The following is a 25,497-nucleotide window of genomic DNA, read 5'->3' as shown; positions in this document are numbered from 1 at the left end:
CTTCTTACATAGCCCTGTGTTCTCAGAGAAATTGCTTCACCTTTCCCAAAAGAGGAAAAGAAGATTCTGTCATTTTTTCCCTAAATTATCAGAGGCATAAGATAAAGAAATAAGAAATGTATTCCTTTGCAAGCAGTCATTTGACTATGGAAACCTTAACTGCTTTTTTGTATTCCATTAGGAGAATCTATCAAAGCTTTGGTTATCAGTTTCTTGGGTTTTTGTTTGTTTTGCCTTTCTAAAAGAATAGTCCTCATGCATGGGACCAATCCTTTTCAGATACAGAATAGTAAATAAGCTAAATGATGCTACCATTTTAAAGAGACTATTGTTAAACTTCCACTTTATGTTCACTGAGGACAGTTTCTCTGTCTGTATTCTTTATTTGTTTTAGGATTAGGAAGTTGTACTTTCTGTTTTCCAGACAACATCCATTCATGATCATTTTAGGTTTTATGTTTCCAACATACACCAATCAAGTTTGGCTTGTCTCAATCTGAGGCTCCCTATTTTTTAAACTCAGAGATTTTTTTTTGTTTCCAGTAGAAATAAACAGATAATGCAAAGTCATCATAACAAAAATCTCTTTAGGTTGAAATACTTCAAAATATGTATTCCAGCTGAATCAACTCAATTCTTTCTTCCAGATTCCTGCTTGATTTACATATTTTGGACCAGAAAACACTTTCTTGGATTTTATATAATCAACTAGAACACTCAAATGTATTCACTGCTTTAACCATTTAAGTCAATACATAAAAGAAGAAAAGGGTTGATCTCCTACCAGAAAAAAAGCAAAGTAACTAATGATATCGAATGAAAAAAAAATAGCAGAAAGAAAAACTAAAATACCTTAATATGACTTTTAAACTAAATAAATATTTTAATAAAAAGAAATTTTACTTTCTGTGATATATATAATATATATATAATACATATTTATTTCATGATTCAAGTATTCAGAGTATAGGTTCAAAACCATCAATTTGCATACTAGACCCTCAAAGGGTCCAATTTTCAAACTTTTTTGAGGACACACAAATTAACTGTTTCTAGTTCTAGAGACAACAGAGTGGTTCTGTAGAGTAAAAATGATCCAGCAGTAGCAGCAAGTTAAATCTAATCTTTCTGTATTGAAACTGGGATTAGGTAAACCTTCTTTCCAATATTTACTCAAATATTTGTTAATTGTGTAACCCTGGATAAAACTCTTAATCTCATTGAATCACAGTTTTTCATATGTATAAGGAATGGGATGGAATGAATTAATTTTAAATTCCCTTTTAGCTATTTATCTATAACCCCTAGGAGTAGGATATTATGTTGCAATGAAAAAAAGATTGACTGATAATCAGTGAGCCAGAATTCTGGTACTACATCTCCTACTTTTTTTTAACCTTAGATTAGTCATTTTCCTTTCTAGATATGCTATCCTCATCTATAAAATGAGGAAATTGGATTAAGTGAAACTTTAGAGATTTTTTAAAATTTTCTCATACCATGACACTTTCCATGAACCATAGTGATTTAGGAATCAATGCCAGTTATTCCCAAGTCTCTCTAAGCCATTAGCTTTGGAGATAAACAAGGATTCCCAGGAATCATTGAAAGAATTATCATCCAACCATGTAAACCTCCTGAGAAAATGACCATTTCTCTAACCTTGTGCAAATTGGAACTAGGGCTCTGTTAATTAGATCTTTAGAATCTTAAGACTACATGATTTTTATAACTAGTGCTATCCTAAAAATGCTTTCAGATGGTACTAAATACAAATGTCATCTCACAAATAACTAAAATGAAATAAAAAACAAAAACAAAGCCAGACATGGCAGCCCTCTGATTGCACGGTGTCTTACTGATATGACTTAATTGCAGAGTAATCATAAGTAGACATGGCATTCATTGTTAACTATCCTATTTACTAAGTTTTTGGTGGAAATATAAAATACTGTTTATAATAGAACAAATCTGAGCTATAAATTGCATTATATTACCTTGAGTAACCAATGTGAGCATTTTTCATCTAAGAGAACCAAAGGATTTTGCAGTCATTAGAAAAAGTCAACTTGTCTACTATTCTTTCTCTTTTTATAATTACAAGACCTGATCATCCAGAATGGGGCAAGGTGTTAGTTAATATAGTCTTGAATTTCCTAGGAAATAAGAACTCAAAAACTACCTGTTAAGCTCTTTATAATAACTTTTAGAAAGTTTGTTTTTTGTTTGTTTTTCCCCAGTTAATTGTCCACTGAAAATAATAGTCCAATCACTCTAAGGTGATGAGGAGAGATATATAGTGATATCAGCTCATTTTGTGTATAAAACATGGCCCAAGAGTTGAGACTGTATTTACAAGAACTAAGTATATAATCTTGGCAGTTTCACATATATTAGCTAACAAACTCCCATCAAAAAAATTTTTTTTCCACACTACAAGATAAGAATTCAATTCATTTTGTTATCACTCAGAGATTACTAGAAATAGTCTAGAGCCTAGTTCTCTACAGAAAAGGTAAATGGCCTTCATGTGAAATTCTCCTTCCATCTCCACTTAGATGGCACTGAATTTAAAGAATCACAAGATTTTTATTGTTATCTAAGATTGAGATATTTACAGTAAAAACAAACAAACATGAGTTGTAATGACTTAAACATCCTAACTCTACAGTAATTTCCCAGGGTCCTACACAAATTTTGGATATATAATATTATTCTAAAATTATACTCTCCTACCCCACCCCACACCCATCCCTCACCCCCTAACCCAAGGGAAAGCCTCAGCATTGCTAGGGAATCAAACTTGGATGTTACAATGAAAGAATATAGATGATGACATAAATGTAAAGACCTGGGTCTCTTTCCAAAGCTGACATGTGGCTAGTGAACATCAGTTCTTTGACTCTTTTTTCATTCTTTTATTTTAGGTAAAGGGTTTGGGGCTAACAACCTTATGGGTTTTGAAAGTTCAGGAAAGTGACTCACCACCAGGTCTAAGAGTTAAGTCTATGTTTACAGCTATCTGGGTTAGCTTTGAGGCCCCCAAAACTTAAATGACTTTTCAGGATATAGCCCAGAAGCCCATCAGACAAGGGATTATCAAGCAGTTTGCTACATTTTGAAATGAACTTGATGGCATCAATGATTTGTAGAAACTTTAAATCTGATCTCAATCGCCTTCAAAATCATGGAAAATAAGGGAGAATGAACTCGCCCAAAGAGTTAAAGGGAAATATTTGTGCTTCTATTCTTGTTATAGCTTTAAAGTAAATATCCCTTTACAAAAGCTAAAAAGAAAAAAAACAAACACACAAGCCTTCCCTTTTCCACATCACACACAACTCATACTACCATTAAAAAGCATCATGATTGGGAAGAAGCAGAATATTGAAAACAGTTATTTTGTACAAATCCTTCCATACTAAAATCCTCAAGAAAAGAAATCATGTGCGAGGTATAGATCATCTAAAGTCAAATGTAAGATAAGAAGAGAAAATATCATATGAGAAAAAAGACTCATGAAAAAAATATTAAAAAAAAATGTTGACACCCCTCCAAGGGTGACCATCATTATTGCAAATGATATGCCAGGTACAGATAGCACCATCAATGTCAATGCCACAGGCCACTACTTTAGGATACAAATGTGTATGTCCCCATGGGAGTAATTCATTCTGAAATTCCTTTGGTTCCATAAAAGGTAAAAGATTTTAAATTCTATCCAGTTAAGTGAAGGAAAGAAAACACAACAAAGGAAATAAGAGAAAAAGAGGAGCAGGACAAAATATTGTTGGAAAGAATGAAGGCCTATACATCTTCTGTTTCCAAGGGAAATGAATACTAGAAGCTCAAGTGGGGTCAGTCTTTTCTCCATGGAGTTTACTCTAGAAAAGGAGCCATCTCCCATTAAAATAGACTAAGATTACTTTGCTTCAGGATTTTTGAAGCATTGAAAGGTAAACAGAGAATTACAATGATCATAAAATTTTGAGGGTTGGAAGGGATCTCAAAGATTATCTAGCATCACCTATGAATAAAATAATATGTATTATAAAATATTCAATACATGGTCATCTGGCTTGAAAAGTAAAGTTCGGAAACCCACTACCTCTGGATGGAGGCCAATTCTGAGAGAGATCTTTATCAAACATCAAATTTAAATCTGTCTCTTTTCAGCTTTCCTTCATGCTCCTGATTGTCTCATCTGGGGTCAAATGGAAGTCTGATCACTATTCCACATGATAGCCTTCAAATACCTGAATATACCTGTGATGGCTACTCCCATCCCAAAGCCACTTTTCTTCAGACTAATCATCCCTAATTTCTTCATCATATGACCTGAGTTTCAAGCTCTTTACCATTATGATTTTCTCCTCTGTATATTCTTCAATTTATCAAGGTCCATTTTAAACTATGGTACCCAATGGCAGCTAGGTATCACAGTGGATAGAGCACAACCCTGAAATCAGGAGGACCTGAGTTCAAATTCAGCCTCAGACACTTAACAATTGTCTAACTATATGATGTTGGGCAAGTTATTTAACCCCATTGCCTTAAATAAATAAAATTTACAAAAAACTATGGTATGTAGAATTGAACAGATACCTTAGATATCATGTGAAAAAGGGAGAATACAAGGAGACTATCATGCATTTTTCCTGGAAATTAATTAATGCTGTCCAAAATTTAATTAGCTTCTTAGAGTGTGGTGGGGGGAGAGGAGGGGTGATAAGGAATACTTCTACTTTACACTCAAGATTCATATTGCAATGTCAGTTGATTAAAACACCCATATCTTTTTTTAAAATAAACTATTATTTATTCAAGTCTTCACCACATTGAATCTGTGAAGTTGATTTGTTGAACAGAAATGCAAGATTTCATATTCATCCCCAATTGAATTTAATTTTATTAGATTCAAATAAATGTTCTAGACTGCAAGGAATTTTATGAATCCTGTGTGTTAGCTGGATTAGTTAAAATGATTTTCCTAGCTTTGTGTCATCTGTAACTCTGATATATATTTCATCTAACACTTTATCCAGGTCATTATTTTAGTTTATTATTTTTTGCAAGGCAATGGGGTTAAATGGCTTGCCCAAGGTCACACAGCTAGGTAATTGTTAAGTGTCTGAGGCCAGATTTGAACTCAGGTACTCCTGACTCCAGGGCCAGTGCTCTATCCACTGTGCCACCTAGCCACCCCCAGGTCATTATTTTAAAAATGTTAAACAACATAGGTCCAAACACTGATACATGGGGTACTATATTCAAGACTTCCTGCCACCCTGACTTTTAGTCATTAACAATTTCTGTTTCAGTCCATGACCTGACCAATTGTTACTAAATCTACTCATCATTTATTCACAATCACTTCATGAAGAATATAAGATAACTTATCAAAAACCTTGTTAAAACTTTGTTAAACTTCAGGTAAATTATATTTATATATCATCTTCCTAATCTACCCAATTTAGTAACTCTTTTCCAAAAAAAGGATTTAATCTTCCATCCAAGATAGCAGAGAGAAGACAGGCACTGAGCTAAGGTCTCCTGGCTTCTACTCAGAAATAATATGAAAGAAGCCTCTTAACAGAAAAAGAAGCTAGGAAAAGAAAATCTACCAAAAGGTCTATCTCCTGGGATAGTGGGTGATCCCCAGGGCAGAGAGCCAGTGGGGGTGGGGTGAAATCTTGGCTAACATAAAATTAGCCATGGAGGCTTTGACTGTGGGAACTGGGGTCCCAGGCCAAGGAGGCTTTGGTTGTGGGAATGGAGGTCTAGGGAGCCCCAGCACAGAGAATTTCAGAGTGCTGCTGGCCATTAATACACTTGGTTCAGGCTGTGAGCACCATACTTTTAGAAGAGAATTCTTCCCAGACAAAACACAGTAACAGCCCCCCACCCCCATGTCCCCAGGCTCAGGGGTGGGCAACAGAGCGCACTCAGCTGAACAGGGAGAATAACTACCTTGGGTCAGGGCCCAGTCCACCTTGTTCAAGGACAATTCAGACCCTGCTGTCCCACATCACCACCACCAGGCCTAGGGGGAGGTTCTCAATTCAAGGCCTCAGACACTGCAGAGAAAGCAAACAGCCACCCCTACTGACCAGACCATTTTGAGTTATTAAGCAAAGTGAGCAAAACCTCTAGGGATTTCAAAACGGAACCTCTGTGAGCCAGCCCCTCTCCCAACACTAGGTCCCAGGAAAAGGAAGAATGGCCAGCAGAAAGGAGAGTCCATAGAAAACTACCTAGAAGGTAAAGGCCAATGCTAAAAGAGAGCTAGAACTTCTGAGAAGAATATGAATTGGTCTCCAGCCCAGAAACACTTCCTAAAAGGAATCAGGAAGGAGTTTAAAAATAAATTGGAAAAAGAAACTTGCAAGAGAAAATTAACATCTTGCAACAAGAAAACAAATCCTTGGAAAATACAAATAGACAAATACAAAAAGAAAATAATTTTCTCAAATCCTCAACTGGGTAAACATATAAACAAAATAATTTTCTCAAAACTACACTTGGACAAATAGAAAACTCCTTAAAAATAGAATAGCCCAATTGGGAAAGGAGTTGCGAAAGGTAAATTAAGAAAATTCTTCTCTAAACAAAAAAGAATGGAATCTGTGGAAATGAATGACATCATGAGATAACAAGAATCTCTTAAACAAAAACAAAAAAAATCAAAAAAGTAGAAGAAAATATAAAATACCTCATTGGCAAAACCTCTGACCTCAAGAATAGAATCAGGAAAGACAATTTAAGAATCATTGGACTTCTTGAAAACATTGAAGGGGAAAAGAGCCTGGACTTAATATTGCAGGATTCAGTGATGGAAAACTGTCCTGATAATTTGGAACTGGAGGGAAAAATAGTTATTGAAAGAATACATCAATCCCCTCTGGAAAGGGATTGCAAAATGAAAACACCAAGGAATGTTGTTGCCAAATTCCAGAACTATCAAATAAAAGAGAAACTCCTACAAGCAGCTAGAAAGAAACAATTTAGATTCCAAGGAGCCAGAGTAAGGATTACACAGGACCTGGATGCATCAACATTAAGAGACTGAAGAGCCTGGAATGTGATATTCTGAAAAGCAAGGGGGCTTGGAATGCAGCCAAGAATCCACTATCCAGTAAAGCTGAACCTTCTCTTTCAGGGGAAAGAGATGGACATTTAACAAAATAGTAGACTTCTATCTCTGCCTGATGAAAATGTCAGAGATAAATAGAAAATTTGAACTTCAAACAGGAGACCCAAGAGACACATGAAAAGGTTTTAAAAAAATGTAAAGGGGAAAAATTGCTATCCAATATGATGAAATTGGCTATATCCCCACCTGGGAGAAAGATTCTCATAACTCTCAAGAAATGTAACTCTATTAGAAAGAGCGTACTTAGCCAGAAGAGATGGATACTCATGACTTATCTGTGACTCTGATACAATGATTTAAAAACAATATCTCCTTAAAAATGGGGATCAGTAAAGAGATGGAAGGATGGAGGAGATTGAATGGTCACATTACATAAAGAAATACAATGGACCTGTTGAAATAGAGGTGATGAAAGGAGGAGGTAAGAACCCCCTGAATCTTACTCTCATCAGATTAGGCCCAATTTAAGATATACACACTCAGTTAAGTTAAGAAACTTATCTTACCTTTCAAATATAAAAAGGGGAGAAGGGAAGGGGGAGGAAAAGAGGAACTAACAGAAGGAAGACAGGGAAAAAGGAAAGGGAATAGAAAGGGGAGGTGGGGTTAGATACAAGGGAGCAAATATACTGAAGATGGTGGTATTCAAAAACAAAATACTGGGGGGGTGTGGATAAAGTGAAAAAAGGGGGAAAAATAAAAATAAAGGGAAGAAAGCATAGAGGACAATAAAGAGTTAGTGATTATAACATGGAATGTGAATTGGATGAACTCTCCTATAAAAGGTAAGCGAATAGCAGACTAGATTAAAAACTGGAATCCTACAATATGCTGATTACAAGAAACTCATTTGAAACAGAGATATACATACAGAATAAAGATAAAGGTTGAAGAAAATATATATTTTGCTTTAGCTGAAGTGAATAAAGTAGGGATAGAAATCCCTATCTCAGACAAAGCAATTGCAAAGCTAGATTTCAATAAAAGAGATAAAGAAGGAAACTATATCCCCCTAAAAGATACCATAGTTTATGAAGAAATTTCAAAATCAAATATATACATATATATATATATATATATATGTATATATATGCACCAAGTGGTATAGCATCCAAATTTTTAGAGGAGAAGTTGAGCGAATTACAAGAGGACAGAAACAGCAAAACACTACTGGTAGGAGACCTCAATCTTCCAATATGACCATAAAATAAACAAGAAGGAAGTTAAGGAGGTAAATAGAATGTTAGAAAACCTAAACATGATAAGACTTTGAAAAAAGTTGAATGGTGATAGAACGAAATATAGGGGGTATTTCCTGCAGTATATGGAACTTCCACAAAAACTGACCATGTACTAGGGCATAAAAACCTCATAATCAAATGCAAAAGGGCAGAAATAGTGAATATTTCATTCTCAGATTATAATACAATTAAAATCACATACTATGATGGGCCAAGGAGAGATAAATCTAACACTAAGTGGAAACTGAATAACCTCTTTTAAAGAATGAGTGGATCAAACAACAAATTATAAAAAGAATTAATGATTTCATCCAAGATAATATTAATAATGAGACAACATACCGAAACTTATAGGATACAGCCAAGGCAGTTGGCAGGGGATATATTATATCTTAAAAATGCTTACATGAAAAAATTGAAGAAAGAAGAAATGAATTAACTAAATATGCAATTAAAAAAATTAGAGTAAGAAAAAATTAAAACCCCAATTAAATATCAAATTAGAAATTTTAAAAATTAAAGGAGAAATTAATAAAATCAAAAGCAAGAATACTATTGAATTACTAAGTAAAACCAAGAGTTGGTTTTATGAAAAAAAATAAAATTGTTAAACCTCTGGTTAATTTGATTAAAAAAAAGAAAGTAGAAAACCAAATTACCAGTATCATAAATGAAAAAAGGTGAACTCACCACCAAGGAGGAGGAAATTAAAGTCACAATGAGGAATTATTTTGCCCAACTGTATGCTAATAAATTTTATACTCTAAGTGAAATGGATGAATATTTACAAAAATATAAGTTGCTCAGGTTAAATGAAGAGGAAATTAAATATTTAAATAACCCTATCTCAGAAAAAGAAATTCAAAAAGCTATTATTGAACTCCCTAAGAAAAATCTCTAGGGCCAGATGATTTCACAAGTTAATTCTATCAAACATTTAAGGAACAATTGGTACCATTTCTATATACACTCTTTGGAAAAATAGGTGAAGATAGAACACTGCCTAACTCTTTCTATGACATGAATATGGTGTTGATATCTAAACCAGGAAGAGTTAAAAGAGAGGAAAGAAAATTATAGACCTATCTTCCTGTTGAATATAGATGCAAAAATCTTAAATAAAATCTTAACAAAGTGATTATAAGTTATCACTAGGATAATACATTATGACCAAGTAGGAATGCAGGGTTGTTTCAATATTAGGAAAACTGTTAATATAATTAATTATATTAACAACAAACCTATCAGAAATCATATGATTATATCAATAGATGCTGAAAATGTCTTTGAGAAAATACAACACCCATTTCTACTAAAAACACTAGAGAGTGTAGGAATACATGGACTGTTCCTTAAAATAATAAGCAGTTTATATCTGAAACCATCAACAAGCAATATATTCAAGGAGGATAGTCTAAAGGCATTCCCAATTAGATAAAGAGTGAAACAAGGATGCCCATTATCACCACTACCACTCAATATTGTATTAGAAATGTTAGCTTCAGAAATAAGAGAAGAAATAGAAACTGAAGAAATTAGAATTGGGAAATAAGAGACAAAATTGTTACTCTTTGCAGATAACATGAGAGTATGCTTAGAGAATTCCAAGCAATCATCCAAAGAACTACTGGAAACAATTAACAACTTTAGCAAAATTGCAGTATATAAAATAAACTCTCATAAATCCTCAACTTTTCTATCTATGACTAGCAAGATACAGCAGGAATAGCTAGAAAGAGAAATCCTATTCAAAGTAACCTCAGACAATATAAAATACCTGGGAAACTATTTGCCAAGGCAGACTCACAAACTTTTTCAAAACAGTTACAAAAACTTCTCACACAAATAAAATCAGATTTCAATAACTGGGCAAATATCAACTGCTCATGGGTAGGTCGAGCTAATATAATAAAAATGACAATTATACTAAAACTAAACTACCTATTTAGTGCCCTACCAATCAAAATTCCAAAAAATTACTTTAATGAATTAGAAAAAGTTGCAAGTAAATTCATATGGAGAAATAAAAAGCCAAGAATTTCCAACGATTCAATGAAAAAAAGTACAAAAGAAGGGGACTTAGCCCTACCTGATCTAAAATTATGTTATAAAGCATCAGTCATCAAAACTGTCTGGTATTGGTTAAGAAATAGAGTGATGGACCAGTGGAATAGACTAGGTGCAATGGCAGGAAATGATTATAATAATCTGCTGTTTGATAAACCCAAAGAGTCCAGCTTTTGGGATAAAAACTCTCTCTTCAATAAAAACTGCTGAGAAAACAGAACGTTAATATGGAAGAAACTCAAATTAGACCAACACCTCACACCCTATACTAAGATAAGATCAAAATGGGTACAGGATTTAGACATAAAAAATAATATTATAAGCAAACTAGAAGATCAAGGAATAGCTTATCTGTCAGATCTATGGAAAGAGAAGCAGTTTATGACTAAGGAAGAGATGGAGAACATCACTAAAATCAAACTAGATGGTTTTGATTACATTAAATTAAAAGCCTTTTGCACTGACAAAACCACTGTAACCAAGATCAAAATAAATGTAGTAAACTGGGAAACAATCTTTACAACTAGTATTTCTAAAATATACAGAGAACTGAATCAAATTTAAAAAAAGCCATTCCCCAATTTTAAAATGGTCAAAGGATGTGCAAACACAATTTACAGATGAGGAGAACAAATCTATCTATAGTCATATGAAAAATTGTTCTAAATTATTACTTATTAGAGAAATGCAAATTAAAGCATCTCTGAGGTACTACCTCACAGCTCTCAGACTGGCCAATATGACCAGAAAGGAAAATGATCATTGTTGGAAGGGTTGTGAGAAATCTGGGGACACTAATACATTGGTGGTGGAGTTGTGAACTCATCCAACCTTTCTGTAGAGCAATTTGGAATTATGAACAAAGGGCAACAAAAATTTGCATACTGATGCTGAGTGAGATGAGCAGAACTAGAAAACCACTGTACACCCTCAATCAATTCTCCTCTTTGGTGTCAATTAACATTGTTCCATCCACCCAAAGTAAAGTTACATATTTTTCTTTGACTTTCTTTTTGTTGAACTTCAAACAGTTAGAAAGAATTATTCTTTATTATTGTTGCTGCTGTTGTTTTTACAGCCTCACATTGGTTTCATTTCATTCTGAGTTTTAGCACTTCTGACTATTTTTCCAGTGCTATGCCATACTCTTAATTATCATCTCTTATCCTGGACTTGCTTCTTATATGCATTTATTCTTTGATTTTAAATTATTTGGAATGTTCTTTGGGTACCCATAATAATTTCTTCAGAAAATTTATATTTTTCCTTCTAAGTGACCTAAAAACAAAAGTCAAATAAAAGCTCCTAGGAAATAAGAAAAAGGCTCAATAGCAAAAAAAAATTAAGAGAGAAATACTAAATATATACATACTTGCTCCTCCAAAGATAACAATGAATCTGATTCACATAAGTGAAAAAGATTAAAAAAATTAAAAGGAGTCTCTAACACATTGAACAATACTATGAAGGGAAAACATCAGAAACCCATGAGTATTCTGTGAATTCTCTTAATATTATTGAAAATCAGTCAGATGCAAAAACATTTTTAAAAGTATTTTGTATAAATTAATTTGGAAATCAACATTTTCAACATAGAACTAAATAAGACAAATAACATACTAACAAAATACAACTTCAAAAAGAATATGTCAACATTAAACAAACTGAAGTCTCTCAGGAAAGATCAAAGAGCATAAATATCAAATTGTGAGAAATAATGTGATACCTTTGTAGAGCTTTCACATATAGACAAGAAAGTATTGACTATTTAAATTCACAGATCACTGCCAGAACTTTTTTTCTTAAAGGGCTTGAAATTCTAAGGCATATAGTGGTTAGCTTTCACAATCTCAATATGAAACAACAAATTTACAAGCATCCAAGAAAAACTAATTTAGCTTTAAAAGAATATCATTTTTGTGCATACCCTTTGATCCAGCAATACCACTACTGGGTCTATACCTTGAAGAGATGATGAAAAAGGGTAAAAACATCACCTAAACAAGAATATTCATAGCAGCCCTGTTTGTAGTGGCAAAGAATTGGAAATCAAGCAAATGTCCTTCAGCTGGGGAATAGCTTAGCAAACTGTGGCATATGTATGTCATAGAACACTATTGTTCTATTAGAAACCAGGAAGAATGTGAATTCAGGGAAGCCTGGAGGGATTTTCTTGAAATAATGCTGAGTGAGATGAGCAGAACCAGAAAAACACTGTACACCCTCACAGCAACATGGGAATGAAGATCAACTTTCATGGACTCCCTCATTCCATCAGTGCAACAATCAGGGACAATTTGGGGCTGTCTGCAATGGAGAATACAATCTGTATCCAGAGAAAGAGCTGTGGAGTTTGAACAAAGACCAGTGGACTATTACCTTTAAATTAGAAAAAAAATATTGATATATTATTGTCTGATCTTGCTATCTCTTATACTTTATGTTTCTTCCTTAAGGACATGATTTCTCTCTTATCACGTTCAACTTGGATCAATGTACACCATGGAAACAATGTAAAGACTGGTAAATTGCCTTCTGTGGGGGTGGGGGGGAGGTAAGTAAGATTAAAGGGGAAATTGTAAAACTCCAAATGAATAAAATCTTTATAATTCAGAAAAAATATCATTTTTAATTTCTGAATATTACTGCTAAGCCATGAAATGACAGACAAGAATAAGAGGGGAAAAAAAAGAAAAAGTAGAGGGGGGAAATACAAAAGAAGGAAAAGAAGTCAAATTACAACTCAAAGTATTCTAAAGAGCTAACACTAATAAGATAAGGAAATAAAAGATAAATTTTTTACAAAATAAAGATATTAGATGCATTTCTGCAAATAAAGACATAAACAAAACATTTGAGTTGGAGTGAGACGCAAGAAAAATAAATGAGTTCAGTGATCAAGAAAAGGCTAATAAATGAAGTAAAGATGTTGGGTTAATTGAAGAAAAAGTAGGGAACATCAAGGGGAAAATATTTCCAAGACAGTAAAGATTTAAGAGAAGCTGAGGTAATGAAGAGAACTAAAGATCAATGTATATTAATATTCTATGAAATAATTACATTCCTTTAAATATAAATTGGGGGGCAGGGGCAGGTAGAGCCAAGATGGTGGCATGAGAACAGCCTTTCCTAGGAGCCCTCTCCAAAACATTTCAAAAACCTTAAAATTATGATTCTTAACTAAATTTTTGAGAATCAGAACCCACGGAATGATCCAGTGAGGCAATTCTCCAGCCCAAGGTAAACTGGAAGATTGTGAGAAGACTGTTCTATGGGGTTGGAGGGGGCAGCAGTGTAGCCAGAATCACTGCACCAGAGTGAAGGAGCTCTAGCCTTCCTAAAGCAGCCCACAGGGCTCCTGGGTCCCTGGGAACACCTGTTTATGGTAGCAGAAGCAGTTTCCTCACCTGCCAGCCCAGGGAACAACTTGTAATATCAGCAGTGAAACCTCTGCCAGAGTGAGCAGAAAGCTCAGGCCACCTTGGCCACCAGTGTAGCTCAAATCCCAGGGAAATGGAAGCAGACCCACAGAATCACCCAGCAGGGAGCTGCTGGACAGCTGCTCCCAAAACATTCAACCCACAGAAGGTAAAGGGGTTGGGGGAGACTGTCAAGGCCTCTCCTCTGTCCCTGGGACAGAACTCTGGTGCTCTCTCCATATTCAGCCTCTGGTCACAGTCTGGGACCTCCATTGGCATAGAGCAGGGACCCTTCTCACAGCTCCAGGGCAGAGGGATATCTTTGAGGTTATCCACATACCAAAACACAGACCAGGAGAGAAATCATAGCCTTTCATAAGACCCTGAAAGAACTGAGTCCTTGCAGGATGTATCCCAATAATATTCAAAAGTTAGGGAAGTACCCCAAAACCAGGGATCAAAACACAAACTCAGAAGATGACAAAATCCAAGCTTCTGCATCTAAAGCCTCCAAGAAAAATAGGAGTTGAGTTGAGACTATGATAGAGCTCAAAAGAGATTTTGAAAATCAAGTGAGGGAGATAGAGGAAAAATTAGGGAAAAAAATGAGAAAGATGCAGGAAAAACATGAAAACCAAGTCAGCAGCCTAGTCAAGGAGATCTAAAAAAATGCTGAAGAAAATATCATGATAAAAACAAGTTTAGGTCAATTGGAAAAAGCAGTCTAAAAGATCAGTGAGTAGAACACCTTAAAAATCAGAATTGGCCAGATGGAAAAGGAGATAAGAAAGCTCTCAGAAGAAAATAAATTTCTTCAAATGTAGAATGGAGTTAAAGGAAGCTAATGACTTTGTGAGGAATCAAGAAACAATAATACATTACCAAAAGAATGGAAAAACTAGAAGAAAACATGAAATATTTCATTGAAAAAACAACTGATCTGGAAAACAGATCCCGAAGAGACAATTTTAAAATTATTGGGCTCCCTGAAAGTCATGATCAGAAAAAGAGCCTTGAGTTCATTTTTAAAGAATTTGTAAAGGCAAATTGTCCTGATGACAAGAGAAGCAGAGAGTAAAATAGAAATTGAGAGTATCCACTGATCTATTCCAGAAAGTTATAAAAAAAAATAACCTGCAGGTATATTATAGTCAAGTTGCAGAACTCCCAAGTCAAAGAGAAAATATTACAGGTAACCAGAATGAAAAAAAAATCAAATATCATGGAGCTACAGTCAGGATTACACAGGATTTAGCAGTGTCTACATTAATGGCTTGTAAGGCTTGGAATATGGTATTCTGGAAGGCAAAAGAGCTTGGAATGAAACCAAGAATCTAATACCCAGAAAAACTCAATATTCTCTTCCGGGGGAAAGATGAACATTCACAGAAACAGGGGAATTTCAAATATTCCTGGTGAAACAGACAGAATTGGACAGAAAGTTTAATCTTCAAGTATGGGATTCAAGTGAAACTTAGAGATAGTGGATGAGAAGGGTAAATTATGAGGGATTTATAGATGATGATCTGCGTGTATTCCTGCAAGAGAAGATGATACTGATAACTCATATGAACATTCTCATTTATTAGAGGAGTTAGAATGAGCTTTTATGGACGAGGCATAGGAGGGAGCTGAATTTGAAGGTTTTAATATATTGTAAAAATGGAGTCATTGGGTGAGAAGGAAATTTACTGGGAGTAAGGGTAAGGAGAGGAAGAATATATTAAGATATGTCATATAAAAAAGTAAAGAAATAGCTTTTGCAATGGTATGGAAGGGGAGGGAAAGGGAGAGGGAATGAGGGAGCCTTCATTCTCATAGGAAATGACTCAGAGAGGAAACAATATACATATTTAATAGGGTATAGAAATCTAGAAGAAAAAGGAGAGAGAAAAAAGAAGGGAGAAAGGGGATGGGGGGAATCATGGGAAAGGATAGTCAGAAATAACACATTTTCTTTTTTACTTTTTGCAAGGTGGTGGGATTGGGTGGCCTGTCTGTCACCATGGGGCTGGGTGGTTGCTGGGTCTTTGGGGTGGGATGTAGACTTGGGGTCTTTTGTCCCCAAGACTGGTGCTCTGTCCACTGCATCATTCAGCTGCCCCACAGTATACTTTTGAAGAGGGACAGAATGAAAGAAGAGAGAAAATATAATAAACGGTAATGGGGAAGATTATGGAAGTAACTTCTCTGATGGACTTATGATAAAGAATGTGATCCACCCCAGAGATAGAGCTAATGGTATGAACACAGACTGAAGCACATTTTTTTCTCTTTCATTTTATTTCTTCTGAGGTTTTTTTTTTTATTTTTGTGAGGGGTGTGCAGATTACACTTACTCTTATAACAAGGCTATTTTAGTAACGTGTAAATAAAAATGTAAACTAAAAAAAATCAGTTCCTATTGAAAAAAGAAAAACATAGTATAAGAAAATTAAGTTAAGAAATAGAATCTGGGGGCAGCTAGGTGCCGCAGTGGATAGAGCACTGGCCCTGGAGTCAGAAATACCTGAGTTCAAATCCAGCCTTGGACACTTAATGATAACCTAGATAAATGGCCTTGGCCAAGCTACTTAACCCAATTTGCCTTGCAAAAACCGAGAGAGAGGAAAAATGGGAGAGGATAATAATTTTCTCTTTTAAGATTATCAATACACAATAAAACCCTTTCAAGTCTTCTGTCTATTAAAACTCCTTATATGATTCCTAATGAAAATAAGGTTTAGAGAAGATCCATTTATCACCTCTTCATATTTTAATGGGAGTAATTCAACTTATTCCTTATGAATGTTAATTTGTGCTTATTTTTGTTTTCTCTGTTGCTGCATGGCTCTGGTTTTTCCATTAGAAATGTCTGGAAGTTCTCTATTTCATTAGAGTTCTATTTCTGCCATTATGGTATTATATTCACTTTTTCTGTGTAATATTTGGCTTTAATATTGTAACCTATGTCTTCTGAAATATCTTCCAAGCTCTCTACTTCTTCATAGTGATGGCTGTTAAAACATTTGCAATGCTAAGGCTAATTATTATTTGAATTCCTTCTAGCTGTTTGCATAATTTTTTCTCCTAGAGCCTTTACAATGATTTTCACCATAATATTCATAGAAATTTTCATTTTAGGGTTTCTTTAAAGATGTGTATTCTTTATTTCCCCTTTACCTTTGGTTATATGAAATCAGCATTTTTCTTATAAGATTCCTTGAACTGTGATGTCTCAGCCCTATTGTTTTGTCATAGCTTTAAGAAAGATGTGATTCTTGGGGCGTCTAGGTGGCATAGTGGATAAAGCACCGGCCTTGGAGTCAGGAGTACCTAGATTCAAATACAGTCTCAGACACTTAATAATTACCTAGCTGTGTGGCCTTGGGCAAGCCACTTAACCCCATTTGCCTTGCAACCCCCCCCCAAAAAAAAGAAAATAAAAAGAAAGATGTGATTCTTAATTTTTCTTCTTGATCTGTTTTCCAGGTCAGTTTTTTTGTATAATATATACCACAAATTTTCTTTAATATTTTAGACTTTGGAGTTCATTTATTATTTTTATTGTCTCAGGAAATCATTGCCTTCTGTTTGTTCTATTTTAATTTTAGAAGAATTTGTTGCTTGGATAGTAATAAAAGTGTTTATGAAAAATTATTAATTTTATTTCTGAATATTTCATAACTTTAACTTTTTTATTTTTTTCTAATGCTCTCATTTCATTAATTTTTTTAATTTTTTTTTAAATTTTGCTCTATATTTCATAGAAATTCTAGTTCAATTTGTTCCCAAGCTATATTTTTCTTGGAGTGTTTTATGTGTGAATATTTTAGTCAGTTTCTTCCAGGTTTGTATCTTGAGTCTTCCTTTTATCCTAATAACCTTTGATGGTAATATTCTTTTTTGTTTCCTCATTTTCCAGCTAACTTCCTAATTTTAGACTTGATATTACATGTCTGCCTACTTCTGCAGGGAATTTCTGTACTATATTTGTTTCTGCCTTCTTAATGTACAGAATGTTATTTTATTGTATTATCTGAGAGACAACTCAAACTGAAAACTTATAAGCTATCATATTATTTTGAGCTATAAGTGTTCCCAAAGTGATCTTGTTCAGAATAACTCTGTTCACTGCCTCCCCAGTCTGAAATTCTTAAAGTTCCTGATTGATGTTTGAGTTTGAACAATAGTAGAATAAATTCACTTAAATCTGGATTCAGAACCAATCAGTCTACTGAAAAGTTATGCTTATTCTGAGTGACAGAATTTTAATTTTTCACTCGGTCTGGTGCACTTGCCCTAGTTATTTCTCAGCAGGCTTCAGGCTGGAGTGGAAGTTGAAATGGAGATCCCAATCTGCTTCTGGTGTCTAAGTCACCATTTTCTCTTTCTTATAAACGTGTATCTGTAAGCTGTATATAGTCTAGAACTGGACTGTCCAATCTTAGGTTCTCTTAAAGCCACATTAAAATAAAATGATTTTTTGAGGACAGCACGCAGAATAAAAAAAAATTTAGTACACTGATATAGTAGGTAATTTGTAGTCTTACCTTGGTTAGGTTTAGTAAGCCCTACAAAAAGTCATGGTACTTTTAATTTCTTGGAAACACATGTCATCAATAGGACAGGAAAAGATGTGAAATGCAAAAGCAAACACAAAACAACAAAGCAATAACACAACAGTAAAAAGGTAGGTACATACTGACTGGCCTACATTTTACAGATGGAATGTATCCCACAGATCGATTGAAAATTCCATGCAATACGTTCCATCTATTATAATCTGCTTAAGTGATGGAATTAAAAAAAATCTAATATGCATTCCATGCAAATTAATATTTTATATTTTTTTTTGCTTGTAAAAATTAAAATCCACAGGCAGGATGCATAAAATCACACTGAGGGTCACATTTTGGACAGCCCTGGTCTAGGATCTGTAACTGCTTTCACTCCTGGAATGCCATCCCCAGGTTTATGTGATTATTTCCATATATATTTAATAAAAATCCTTTTAAAAATTCATTTATGCTAAAGCTTGTAAAAATTACAGGCATAGATAGGAAATGCTGTTATGATTAAATATATATATATATATATATATATGTATGTATGTATATATGACATCAAATGCTAACATTATTTGTACCAAGTAAAATACTAAAAAACTATAAGGATAAAAGAAGGATTTCCCCTTCTTCCCACTATAAATTATTCTAGGGTAAGAAATAAGATTCTAATAAACCAAGAGAAAATACTAATCATTCCTATTTTCAGACAAGATGGTTTACTTAGAACACCCCAGAGAATCAGCAGAGAAATAGTGAAGAAAATGGTGTCAGTGAAGTAGCAGGACATAAAATAAATCCATTAAAAATAAACAGTATTTCCATATTTCAATAAGAAAATGCAGGAGAAAATAATTGAAAATGACATTCCATTCCAAATAATAACAAAATGAATTAAATATATGGGAATTGGTCTACCAAGAGATACTCAAGGTTTATGTAAATAAAAATTTAAAAATATAGATTCTGCAAACTAAATAAAAGATAAATAATTGAAGAGATAATCTCTTTTATTGGGGTATACCTAGGAATATTCTAGAAAATGTTTAAAAACCAGGTCTCCAAGGTAAATTGTATACTTATACATATGCATATGAATATAGATATGCCATATGTAATATATATACGTATTCTTGAACAAGGTTATAAATTTTACTGATGAAAGGATGTATACTACACAATTTAAAAATAATAATAAAATATCAATATTCTATATTGTAAATTCAATAAAACCAATTGATTTTCATAGAATGCTTTCATTGATTTTTGCTGAGTTCTCATATACATAGCCAACCTATAGTTACAATTCAACAATGATTCAATAAACAAGTTTGCACGTCAATCCACTAATCTTTCTCAATAAATTTATTGACATTAAATCTAATATGTGAGCTACTATTAGACTATTTCTCATCTTCGGATAAATTACATTCATCATTAAAACCTCTTTCTATTTTAACTCTACTGATAAAAATGGTACTAACTCTCTTTCAAGCTACTTGTATTTATGCAGGATTGCAATACTGGAATATTATTATTTAAAAATGCTCCAAATTTTTCACACTGATTTCATGTTTTAAAATTTTTCTATGCCACTCAGATTTTTGGATAAGGGAAGAGTTCCTGACCAAACAAGAAGGAGAGAACAGTACAGTATGTAAAGTGGATAATTTTTTATTATATCACATTAAAAAGGTTTTACACATCATATACAGACACACACACACACACACACACACACACACACAAACACACACATCAATGCAGCCAAGAATAGAAAGAAAGCAGAAAACTGCAGAAAAGTTTTACAGCAAATTTCTCTGATAACGACCACATTTGTCAAATATATAGAGGAGTAAAATTTATAAGACTATAAATCATTGCCTTATTGGTAAATGGTTAAAGAATATGCACAAGCTTTTCATACTCTAAGAAGTCAAAACTATCTGTAATCATATAAAAATTCTCTAAATCACTATTGATTAAAGAAATGAAAATTAAAACAACAACATATCACCTCATTCCTATCAAATTGGTTAATATGATTGAAAAGAAGAATGTCAAATCTTGAAAAGATGTGGAAAAAATACTACTACCAGTACTACTACTACTATTACTACTACTACTACTACTACTACTACTACTACTACTACTACTACTATCACCACCACCACTACTGTTGGTAGAGTATGAACTACTCCAACCATTCTAAAGAGCATTTGGTACTATGCCCACAGGGCTTTAAGACTGTGTGTACTCTTTGTCCTGGCAAAATTAGATCTGTATACCAAAAAGATAAAGGAAAAAAAATGGAAAGGATCCATATGTACAAAGATATTTATAGAGTCTATTTTTGAAGTGACAAAGAATTGGAAGTTGAGGGGATACTCATCATTTGGGTGATGAACGAACAAGTTTTGGTATATGAATGTGATGGAATACTATTGTGCTAAAAAAAAAAAAAAGGACAAGTTGGATGAGTTGGTACAAAATGAAACAAGCAGAACTAATAGAACAGTGCCCAGTAATAACAATATTGTGTTCTGATCATTGGTGAATTTATCACCTATACAATGATCTAAGACAAATCTAAAAGACTTAAGAAGAAAATGTTATTTCTCTCCCCAAAGAAAGTATTGGTGGACACTCAATGAAGACTGCAATATACTTTGTTAAAACTTTATCTTTTGGGGCAGCTAGGTGGCATAGTGATGAAGCACCAGCCTTAGAGTCAGGAGTACTTGGGTTCAAATCCAGTCTCAGACACTTAATAATTACCTAGCTTGTGGACTTGGGCAAGCCACTTAACCCCATTTGCCTTGCAAAAACCAAAAAACCCAAACTTTATTTTTCTTGTTTATTGTGTCATCTTTTTTTTAAAACATAACTAATATGAAAATGTTTTCCATGACTGCACATGCATAATCTACATGAAAGGATGAAGGAGACAAAAAGGGAAGGAGAGGTATTAATTTTTTTAAATATGTTAAATTTTTACAATTAGTTGAGAAAAATTAAATGCCAATTGTTTTAGTTAAATAATTTATTTTTTTTCATCAGCTATCCATGTTGAAGAGAGTTCGTTATAGGGTGATTTATAGGGGATTCATATATATATATATATATATATATATATATATATATATATATGTGTATATATATATATAGAATAAAAATGTTATCACCATTATTTCTGAATAAAATATATTAATTCAGGTGTTGAATTATATCTTCTTGTAATGTATTCCTATGAAGATAATTAAATTTATTGTTTATTAAATGTAATGCCTTTAAACTTATCTTAATTAACCAGATTTTCACCTAAGGGCCCATAATTTCTAGTAGCAATCATTCAATTTCCAGTGCTTTTATGATATATTTGATTAATTTTTCCATTTCAAATTTTAGGTATTCTTGACTGTAATGCTGCTGAAAGTAAAATAAAAAATTCGTCATGAATGTAAACAATTTAAAAAAGTCTTGAAAGAAATTAGTTAGTCTGTTTGCCAATTCAGAAAAACAATAAAATTCATATGTAAAGAAAAATATGTGCAGCACAACAAATTTTTGATTTCATAAATTTCATCTTGCTTCTAGTTTTAACAATTTTACTATTATTAAATGGCTATGGTTTCCTGGGTCATTTTTATTTTAATTAGACGTGATATTTAGGATATAGTTTATCCAGAATTATTTTTGGATGATCAACTTATTTTGTTTTAGATACAAATCATCAAACAATAATTAAAATCAATTGAATAGTACAAAAGGATGATTTTTTTTAAAAAATTGAACAACTTTGTAACAGCTTCATACTCTCTTCAAAGCATTGTATTAGTGCCATTAGAAAACTGCAATTCATTTCATTTTCAACTACTTATTATGATAGCTACCATCATTTCAAATTAATGTATGGAAAATATACACTATTTTGGTGGATACTAATTTTTTAAAACAATAAATAAAATTATCAGTATAGAAGCTGATTAAACTGCTCATAGTCTGTGCTTAACAATATATTTGCAAAACTCCTGAAAATTTAACTATTGATTTTCATAAGCCTATACAAGTGACTCTAGCATACCACATAAAAATGATCATGCTACTTCAATTAATTTGAAGACTTAATACTATATCAATTAAACTATCAGAGAATTACTTATAAAGACAGGTTAAATAAATTAATTTGAAAATGTTAAGGAAAATAGTTTTTTGAAAGTAGGAATAATGAAATGGCACTGTCATACCTCAAACTACAGTATAAAACAATAACCAACCAATTATTTTGTGATTGTTTTAGTGATAACAATTAGCATTCAAGAATTTCCTATTATGTGCTATGTGCTGGGCTAAGTGCTTTAAGAATATTATCTCTTTTGATCTTTCCAACAAAAAGAGAAGTACTTCTATGGAACAAGCTAGATCTGCAAGAATGAGAAACTATCAAATTCAATAATTTGATATTAAATAAATCCTCAAAAGAAACTAACTGGGTGAATATTCCCTATTTGACCATTATTCTGGCAAGATTAGAAATTTTGATAAAAATTGATTTAAGCCAGTTTCTTACACATTTTCCCTAACACTCTATTTAAATATAAAAAATAGTTTTTAAACTTGAAGCAAAATGAACTGTCATATTTCACAATTATGACTAGAAGCAAAATTCTTAACCAAACAAGGGATAAAGGAGATCACAAAGGAAAAAAAAATAGATACTTTTGATTACATGAAATAAAAAGACTTCTGTTCAAACAAAATCAATGCAGATAAGTAGGAAAAGTGATTGCTTTGAAAAATCTTCATATCAAATATCTCTGTCTGATATTCAAGCTACATAGGGGGAATAACACAAATCAAAAATCAAGATTAATTTTTCATCAGATTAAGGATAAAAAGATCTAAAGAAATATATCTTGAAATAATAATTGCAAAATACCAACAAATTCAGTAACAAAAAAACCTGCTGTAAAATCAGTAATAGGAAGAAAATGTTTATTAAGATAACTAAGATTTCACTTAATAATAAGTAAATATGTAAAAATTTACACAAAATGTAAATAATGCATGTTGGAAGAGTTAGAAGCAGATAAAAATAGTATACACATATTTTAGATCTGCATATTAGTCCACCTTTTCTGAAAAGCAATTCAGCATTACTCCAAAATTTCAGTGCTAGGCAAATACTCTAATGAGGTTAATACTGTAGAATATTCCTACCATCACTTTTGGTGATAGCAAATAACTGGAAACAAAATAGAGTATCCATCCACTGGGAAATGACAATATAAAAACTAATACTTAAACATAATAGAATATTATTGCATTGTAAGCAGTGATAAATTTTAAGAATTCTGTGAAATTTGGGAATACAGATTAATACAGAGTGAAGAAAACAACATATTCAGAGAATATCGCAATGCAGATATAAAGAAGATAATAAGACTAGCTATGTTGCATTCCCAGTTTTCTAAAACTACCCCGAAGTGTTAGGAGTATCTCTTCTCTAATATAATCAACTCGTGTCCATTCTTATGAAGTAGTTCTCCTATAGTTTCATATAGTATAAATCAATTTATATAAATGATATATATTTTGAAGATAAAGAAGAAAAAAATCCTTTTAATGCTTCAGAGTATACTCCCCCTTATACAATCTCAATCCCTCAGGAAAATGGGTTCAAATTGAATGAATTTTCTACAAAGCATTGGTTGCAAGACCCTTTGTCTCAGCTATTACTAGGCATGCCTAGGGCTTCTAAGTTTGACTGGCAGGCTGCATATTCTGATATATCCTCCCCTCCTAGACTTCCTCATGGTTCACTCTAACTCACAGCAGAGATATGCAGGGAGGAGGTATCAGGTGTCACACATCTGACATGGCCAGTGAAAGATTAGGCTCAACACTGCCCCACCTGCTGCCTCCTCTGCCCCCTCATTTCATCTTTCTGCTACAAAGGAATAACCTCCAATCTTTTTCACTTAAAATGAAACCACAAGCACTGAGGCAAAGAATTAGGGCCTAAATTTAAGGGTCCTTATTATCCTTCTTTGGGGAAAGCCCCAGTCTTCTTCCCTTCTTGTCACTGTCTCCCTTTTCCTATTGGATAACTGACAGGCTCACCAAAAGAGAAGAAATTATAGAAAACTAACATCTTTTGAATGCCCCCTCCAATTCTGACTTCAGAAACCATCAGAATGACTCCTCTTTGTCACATGATGAGAATAGAAGAACCAGTTGCCAGTGATCTGTACTTTCTAAATTCCAAATGAAGATTATATCAGAGAACTTCTACACAGGCTCCTAAAGAATGAGATAATTGACCAGTTCCTATTCCACTATCTCCAACCTATATATGTACTCCAGTTTAAAAAAAATGCTATCCTCAGCAAATAAATCAAATTGTGTTTTAAATACATTGTCTGAGTCCTCAGTCCTGAAATATCATCTGGGGCCCCAGAGAGTCACAAGAGAGCCCTTTCATTTACTTCTCAATCGAAACTCACTGAAGATGATGTCTGTTCTTTTTTCTTGAAGAAGATCATGACGTCAGGGAGGTGATGCTATGACAAGCACATGAATTGAATTTGGGAGAGGAGCTGTTGTACCAAGTCACAAGTCTCATTTTCTCCTTCAGAGTCATCTGTGTCCAGTGGCCAGATATGGATCAGGACAACTGGAAATGACCCTGGGTATGAGACAATCAGAGTTAAGTAACTTGTTCAAGGTCAATATCAAGTGTCCTAAGCTGTATTCAAACTGCAATCTTCCTGATTCCAAGGACAATGCTCTATCCACTGCATCACCTAACTGACCTGGACACACAAGAAATAATTTTATAACAACAAAGATCTTATATAATCCCATATAAACAGATGAAAATAACAATTGTGTTTAAATATAATTTATGTAGATTCATCAAACAAAATTTCACAAAGTTTACCAAAGATTACTGCTTTCTAAGCATTCAACAAACATCTCTGAGTGATAAAAGTGTCCTTTCACAACCCAAAAGTAGAAAAAAGTAAAGACAAAAAAATTGGCTTGCTATCTTGGAAGAAAACTTGGTC

The sequence above is a fragment of the Macrotis lagotis genome, chromosome 1 (genome assembly GCF_037893015.1).
Source record: "Macrotis lagotis isolate mMagLag1 chromosome 1, bilby.v1.9.chrom.fasta, whole genome shotgun sequence".
NCBI classification, from domain to species: Eukaryota; Metazoa; Chordata; class Mammalia; order Peramelemorphia; family Peramelidae; genus Macrotis; species Macrotis lagotis.
This window is presented reverse-complemented; position numbering follows the sequence as displayed.